At 43.9% G+C, this 8,281-nt stretch overlaps 1 pseudogene; it reads left to right on the top strand.

Annotated features, from left to right (window-relative positions):
- The first annotated feature begins 951 nt into the window (after positions 1 to 951).
- Positions 952 to 2,855, top strand: LOC129023385 (cell division cycle protein 27 homolog; annotated as a pseudogene).
- The last annotated feature ends 5,426 nt before the right edge of the window (positions 2,856 to 8,281 follow it).

Here is an 8,281-nt window from a genome sequence, read left to right as displayed (position 1 = left end):
ATGAATACACACATCAAAAAGAAGTTTCTCAGAAAGCTTCTGTTTTCTTTTTATTTGAAAATATTTCCCTTTTCACCATAGGCCTCAATGGGCTCAGAAATATCTTTTTGCAGATTCTACAAAATGACTGTTTAGAAAACTGCTGGATACAAATTACACCATTATGGCTCACACACTGCAGCCTCAACCTCCCGAGGGTTAGGCGATTCCTCAAGGGATCCTACAGCCTCGGCCTCCCAAAGTGTTGGGGTTACAGGCATGAGCCACCAGCACCTGGCCTGAGTTAATACATCTGGTCTCACTACGTCTTAACCACACACCCATGAAGAACTCAACTCAAGAGAGAGTTGGCAAGAGACTCTCAGCATTCTCTCCCGAAAGCAGTGAGGTGGATGGCAGACGTGTGTCCCGAGCTCCTGGGGTTTTAGGTGACCATGTGTAGAGGAGAGATTTCCAATGTTTCCAGAGAGGCACGAGCCACAGTTATTCGGGGCATCGGAACACGAGATGGGGTTTCTGACAGCAACTTAATGGCCAGGAAGGTCCAGAATCTGCCAAGGCCCATGTCCCAGGGTGGGGCCAATGGAACCCAAGGTAGAGGGAGTCAGCGGTCCTCACAGAGAGGACTCCAGCCTTAGGCTCCGCTGTGCAGACCAAATCAGAAGGAAGAGACACCTTCGTCCTACATGCCACATCCCTCCACTGAACTTGGGAGTGGATCTGTTTCCCAAACATAAGGTGACTTTCGCTTTGCAATGGATCACAAGGGGCCAGGCTTTCCAGAGTCAGCCGGATAAAGAAGTCATTCTGGCTCGGCCACCCCATTCTCCCGGTAACTGGTGAATTTAAATGAGACGAGGCTGGCCGGGCCAGAGCCGCTACAGGGGGGAGGGGGGTGGGTGGGGTGGGGTTTTCCTAAGGCACTGCAGAAATTGGGCCTTTGCCTAGAGGATGACAGTGCTGCAGGAACCCGTCCAGGCTGCTATATGGCAAGCACTAAACCCCTATGCTTACCGAGATGGGGTTTTCCTCACAGAACGCCTTTATGCAGAAGTAAACTCAGAAGAAGCCTTGTTTTTAATGGCGACCTGTTCTTAACTCCCAGGAAAGGCCTATAAAGCATATAGACTCTTGAAAAGACACAGTTGTCCTACACCGCAATGCAAATACCTGCTTGCAAAATGTTGTGTTGATCTCAGTAAGCTTGCAGACTGGGAACAAATCTTATCTGGTGGAGCGTTTAATAAGCAGAAAAGCCATGATGATATTGTTACTGAGTTTGGTGATTCAGTTTGCTTTCCCCTTCCATTGTTGGGACGTGTATATTGCAAGACAGATCGGCTTGCTAAAGGAAAAGAATGTTACCAAAAGAGGCTTAGTTTAAATCCTTTCCTCTGGTATCCCTTTGAATCATTATGTGAAATAGGTGAAAAGCCAGATCCTGACCAAACATTTAAATTCACATCTTTACAGAACTTTAGCAACTGTCTGCCCAACTCTTGCACAACACAAGTACCTAATCACAGTTTATGTCACAGACAACCTGAGACCATTCTTATGGAAACACCCCAGGACACAACTGAATTAAACAGAGTCAATTTAGAATCCTCCAATTCAAAGTACTCCTTGAATACAGATTCCCCAGTGTCTTTTATTGATTCAGCTGTAATTTCACCTGAAACTGTCCCACTGGGAAGAGGAACTTCCATATTATCTAAACAGGTTCAAAATAAACCAAAAACTGGTCGAAGTTTATTAACAGGACCAGCAGCTCTTAGTCCATTTACCCCACGTTTTGGGATTTTGCCATTAGAAACCCCAAGTCCTGGAGATGGATCTTATTTACAAAACTACACTAATACACCTTCTGTAATTGATGTGCCATCCACCAGAGCCCCTTCAAAAAAGTCTGTTGCCAGAATTGGCCAAACTGGAGCAAAGTCTGTCTTCTCACAGAGTGGAAATAGCCAAGAGGTAACTCCAATTCTTCCACTAACAGAAAGTTCTGGTCCATAAATAACTACAACACCTCAGGTAATGAGCCCCACTATGACAACTCCCCCAAATGCACTGCATCGAAGAAGTTCATGACTCTTTACTAGTGACAGTTCCACAACCAAGGAGAATAGGAAGAAAATAAAATGAAGTTTCCAACTAAAATCCTAAACAGAAAAACAAAAAGTAAAACTAATAAAGGAGGAATAATTCAATCTAATATAAATGACAACCTGGAAATTACAAAATTGGACTCTTCCATCAATTCAGAAGAGGAAATATCCACAATCACACCTCAGATTCAGGCTTTTAATCTACAAAAAGCAGCAGCAGAAGGCTTGATGAGCCTTCTTCATGAAAGGGGGAAAGGTTATTTAGCTTTATGTTCATACCACTGCAAAGAAGCTAAAAATATTTTGAGCCATCTACCTTCTCACCACTACAATACTGGTTGGGTACTGTGCCAAATTGGAAGGTCCTATTTTGAACTTTCAGAGTACATGCAAGCTGAAAGAATATTCTCAGAGGTTAGAAGAATTGAGAATTATAGAGTCAAAGGCATGGAAATCTACTCTACAACACTTTGGCATCTTCAAAAAGATGTCGCTCTTTCATTTCTGTCAAAAGACTTAACAGACATGGACAAAAATTCGCCAGAGGCCTGGTGTGCTGCAGGGAACTGTTTCAGTCTGCAACAGGAGCATGATATTGCACTTAAATTCTTCCAGACAGCTATCCAAGTGGATCCAAATTATGCTTATGCCTATACTTTATTAGGGCGAGAGTTTGTCTTAACTGAAGAATTGGACAAAGTGTTAGCTTGTTTTCGAAATGCTATCAGAGTCAATCCTAGACATTGCAATGCATGGTAAGTGGTAATGAATTGTAAAGACAAAGTCTTGTTGATGGTGCTGGTAGTCACTGATTTTTCTTGTTAGATAGCTTTTTATTGTCATGAACTTTGTTACTAATACTTAAGAATGGTACATACTGGTCAATAACTTCAAACTAACTTTTTTTATGAAATGTATGTCTTTAACAAACTCTTCAGTTAACTAATGATAATAGAATACGTGATGCTTATACTCAACAGTTTCAGTCTTCTACAAAACTTTTGCAGATACTGTAGTTGTGTTTTGTTTGTTTGCTTGTTTAGTTTTGTTACTTGATTTGTTACTTTTTCTTCGAACACAAAATTGGTGATTGGGACAAAAAGTTCTTGGGAAATTGGAAAGGAATAGCATAATTCACTTATTGGATAATAGAAAAAAACACTGAAAAAGTTCACTAGTTCCTTTTTGACAACGTTCCAGTTTATTGAGTTACTATTAACAACTTAATGTATCCTTTATTTAGCAGTATCTCTGTTTTACTTTTTTGTATTTGTGTATAAGTAGACACATAGGAAATTACTACCCAGGTCATATTGTTATCAACTGAATAACATATGAAAAAGTTTGGTCCTACTTCTGCCTCAACACCATACTTACTGTTGACATTTATTATATTTCTCTGGACTGACTTAAAAGTTTAAATATCAAGAGAAGGCCAGGCATGGTGGCTCATGCCTGTCATCCCAGCACTTTGGGAGGCCAAGTCGGGCAGATCACAACGTCAAGAGTTCGAGACCATATGGTGAAACACCGCCTATATTAAAAGTATAAAAATTAGCTGGGCATGGTGGCAGGCGCCTGTAGTCCCAGCTACTCAGGAGGCTGAGGAAGGATAATCACTTGAACCTGGGAAGTGGAGGTTGCAGTGAGCCAAGATTATGCCATTGCACTCCAGCCTGGGCAACAGAGTGAGACGCCGTCTCAAGAAAAAAATAAAATAAAAATAAAATAAAATAAAATAAATATCAAGAGAAAGTATAATTCTGAAATAGTAACTCTGTGGAAGCTTTTTTGTCAGATACGGTTATCTTTGGGGTTAGTTATTATAGCAATTGGGTTTTAACACTTGATTTGCTTCTAAATCTGAAGCATTATATTACTAAAATATATTTTGATTTGTGATTATGTTGTTTAATGGATTGTATATCATTTAGCATTAGTAGTTGCAGTGCCTGAAAGATTGCCAAAAAAAATAGTGCTACCTATTGCTGACCAATGTAACAATCAACTTGCCAATATTGCCATCTCTTCCAATAGCTATGTTCTCCATAATATTTTAAGAACTCAGTTCTTCATAAGGCTTGTGTTGTTTTTGATTTTTTCCCAAGTCTGGTGGATCCTTGTGCTGTTCTTTCTTAAAAGTGTATTGTCTGTCCAGCTATTCTGCAGGAGTCATATTCTTAAAAACCTTAACCATATCAAAAATTGTGTTTAAAGGAGGATTATTCAGACTGGCATGCTTTTAGTAGGAGGAGTTTAATTGCTGATGCATTTAGGTAACTCTAAATACTGAGCAACTTTATTCTATCTACAAAATAGATAGTCTTTCTTTTCTTTTCACTTTCACTATCATTTAATACCTCTTCTTCATCTATAACACAATTATAAAGATATACAAAGCCACTCAAATAAAGCAGATATATTGTGCTTTAAAAAAAAAAAAAGAAGTCATTATATGGCACACAATGAGGTGTGACTCAAATCTAGAATCTCCAGTGAAAACCAATGAAACAGAGTCAAATCCCGTGTCTACTAAAAATAAAAAAATGAGCCAGGTGTGGTGGTGCTGAGGCAGGAGAATCACTCTAACCCAGGAGACAGAGGTTGCAGTGAGCTGTGATCACACCACTGTACTCCAGCCATGGGGGGACAGAGCAAGACTCCGTCTCAGAAGCAAACAAACACAGAAAGCCAGTAAAGTTGTTTAACTCAACGTGTCAGGCTCAGGTCTCTTGACAGGATACATCCAGCACCCAGGGAAACGTTGATGGGTGGGATGGAATCTATTTTGTGGCCTCAAGGAAGGGTTTGAGAGACAGTCCCACAAACGTGACGGCCTAAAGAAGCCCCTCCGCCCAAGAAGCGATATTCATTTGTATCCTGTAGCCACCCACGAGGGAGAATCAGGCTCTCTACAGACCCCCAACCCCCACCCCACCCCACCCCAACCCACGCCCCCGCTTCGTGAAATGAGCTCTCACTCCATCAGGCTCTATTCAGGCCGTGTGGTTTTGTAACCTCCAGCGTGTGTGCCTGGGTTGTGGGGTGGGGTTGTGGCGGCTGTGGACAGAGGAGGGGAAAAAGTGGTGGTGTCCCGTGGGTGCCCAGTACGTGGGACGTGGGTGGGGTGGCCAGAGCCTAGGGAACTCATTGCCTGTCAGGACATCTCCCCTTCTGGTTCCCTCTCTGACCTACGCTCCACATCTCTGCAGTTCAGTGGGGATCTTGTGGGTGGAAGTCACCATTCCTTTGGACTTTAGCCGAGGAAGGCCGGGCTCCCAAGAGTCTCCCCGCAGTCGGGGCCGTGGGCAGGCTCACAAGGATGCTGAAGGTAACGGTTGGTGACAGTGATGTAAGTTGGAGGTCTCGGGCCAATGCAGAGGTATCCATTTGACCTCAGTGGAACAGGTCAGCTTTGTGGAATCCCGTGCTTCCTTCCAGAGACTCATCCAGTGCTAGCAAGCATGGTCCTGAGGATCCCAGCTCCCAGCAGAAGCACTTTTTTTCACACAGAATCCTGGGCAGGAAAGTTCTCAGCAGGTTTAGACCTCCTAGCCAAAAAGATAAAGCCACTTCTGGGATTTTTTTTCAAAGAGGCAGTGGTTCCACAATGGGCCATGGGTAGTTGTGGAAATGGAGAGAAGTGTTTGCAGATACATATTTCAGACAGAACGGACAGGGTTTGGTCATAGGCCATGAAGGACATGAGCAGATGCACATTGAGAAAACCCTCCCAGCATCCTAGGTGAACAGAGGTATGATTTTTTGAGACAGTTGAGCTAGATGCAACCCCAGATTTTAGGGTTGGATCTTTATTAATATGTAGTATCTATGAGGTATCAAAGTCCAGAAATCAACTCTCCAGTTCTGTACAGCATTTTGTAGGGAGATCAAATCTGGGATGTCTAAAGTTAAGAATTCAGGCCGTGGTAATGAATTAAATTACATGTACTTGAACTTATTTTGCCAAGAAAGAGAGGGCAGGAGATAGAGAGAGCCAGAGAGTGAGTGAGCAAGAGAGAGAGAGAGACACAGAGACAGAGACAGAGAGACAGACAGAGAGACACAAAGATACACAAAAAGAGAAAGACAGAGAGAGACAGAGAGATAAAGACACAGAGAAAGACACAGATGGAAAGAGAAGAAAGAAACTGAAAGACAGACAGAGACAGAAAGAGAGAGAGATAGACAGAGAGAGAGACAGACCGACAGGCAGCCAGACAGGCAGAGAAAGAGAGTAAGACAGAAAGCAAACACACACACACAGAGAGACAGAGACAGTTGGAGAGACAGAGAGAAAGAAAGAGAGAGACAGACAGAGGGAAAGAGACAGAGAGAGAAAGAGACAGACAGAGGGAGAGACAAAAACAGACAGAGAGAGAGACAGACAGAGACAGAGACAGAGAGAAACAGACAAGGAGAGAGAGACAGACAGGAAGAGAAAGACAGTAAGACAGAAGACAGACACAGAGAGAGAGAGACAGAGAGACAGAGACAGAGAGACAGACAGGCAAAGAGAGAGAAAAAAACAGACAGGGAGAGAGAGAGACAGACAGGGAGAGAAAGAGAGAGATACTGACAGACAGGCAGAGAAAGAGAATAAGACAGAAGACAGACACAGTGAGAGAGACAGAGAGAGAGACAGAGACAGTGAGACAAAGAAAGAAAGAGAGATACAGACAGACAAAGAGACAGACAGAGAAAGGCGAGATGGACAGAGAGAGACAGAGAGAGAGAAAGAGAGAGAGAGAGAGGCAAGCAGAGAAAGAAAGAAAGAAGACAAACACCATGAGAGAGACAGGCAGAGAGAGAGACACACAGAGACAGAGAGACAGAGAGAAAGAAAGAGACAGACAGAGATAAAAACAGAGACGGACAGAGAGAAAGAGACAGACAGGGAGAGAGAGAGACAGACAGGCAGAGAGAGAGAGACAGAAAGGCAAAGAAAGGGAGTAAGAGAGAAGACAGACACAGTGAGAGAGACAGGCAAAGAGAGAGAGAGAAAAATAGACAGACAGGCAGAGAGAGAGAGAGAGACAGAGAAAGAGAGACAGAGAGACAGAGAGAGGAGGAGGAATGACGTGGTCAGGAAATAAATACACATATTTTATAACGCTTTTGATTCCGTAAAGGGTGGCCGGAGTGTGCTTTGAAAACAACAACAACAGCAACAAGAGCAGCAGCAGCAGCAGCAGGAGCAGCAGCAGCATTCGCTTATGGATTTCTAGAAAATAAGATGTTCTGAAGTAAACATCAACCGGCTCTCACTACACGTTGAGAGATTCACAAAAGCGCTAGTTAACAACAGGAGAAAACAGCAGCTAACATGTCTTGGGGAAAAGATACGTCTTCCTGAAAATTAGGGATTTCTACTTCACCTGAAAAGAAATACATACGAAAAAGGAAAAACAAGAACAAAACAAAACAAAACAACAAACACGGGCCAAGGCACCATCCCTGGAAATCTTAAGTGAGCAAAGTATTAGTTTTCAGAAAACGTTTCTATTATGGGCAAATACTAAGAACGCCCAGACTAGAGCTGTGACGCCATTCCCGTTGTGAAACTATACTGGCTGGAGGGCGGAGAAACTAAAACATCATGTTATAAGGTGATGGAGACCCAGCCAGGGTGAAGCTTTCCTAGGGAGGGAGGCCTGAGGAGGGAAGTGGGGGGAAAATCCCCACAACAGCAGGCCCGCCCACTTGCCCACGTGGGTCAAGGGCTATGCCATCGGTCTGAGCTCCCTCCAGGGAAGTGGGACCGTGCCACCCCCATCTTCAAAAACGGTGGCCACTGAGTGAGGCCTGACGACCACCGTTGCAAATGTCAGCCTGGCAAGAATGAGATTGCCGGTAAGGGGTGGGGGAAGGGGAAAGAAGAGGGAGGCACACCAGGGTGGCTCCGGAAGGTTTCCAAGCAGGGTGTTGGGAGGCGGGGGGTGGGGGTTTTGCGGGGAACCCGCCTAACTGACTCACTAAATGAAGGTAAAGGGACGTGGGTAGTGGGGGGAGCCGGGGGGCGACTTGAAAATTAAAGTGACCCCTCCTAAAACCCAAGTAGAGGAGTCTATGCGCATGAAAGAAACCAACACACAAAGAAAACTAAAGCGCTGATAAAAGAACAATAGGGCCCCCGCGAGGGCGGAGGTTCCCTAGGCAACCAGGGAGAGAGG

Source organism: Pongo pygmaeus, chromosome 23 (genome assembly GCF_028885625.2).
Source record: "Pongo pygmaeus isolate AG05252 chromosome 23, NHGRI_mPonPyg2-v2.0_pri, whole genome shotgun sequence".
Taxonomy (NCBI): domain Eukaryota; kingdom Metazoa; phylum Chordata; class Mammalia; order Primates; family Hominidae; genus Pongo; species Pongo pygmaeus.
Note: the sequence above shows the minus strand (reverse complement) of the source record. Positions and strands in the feature narration are given on the sequence as shown.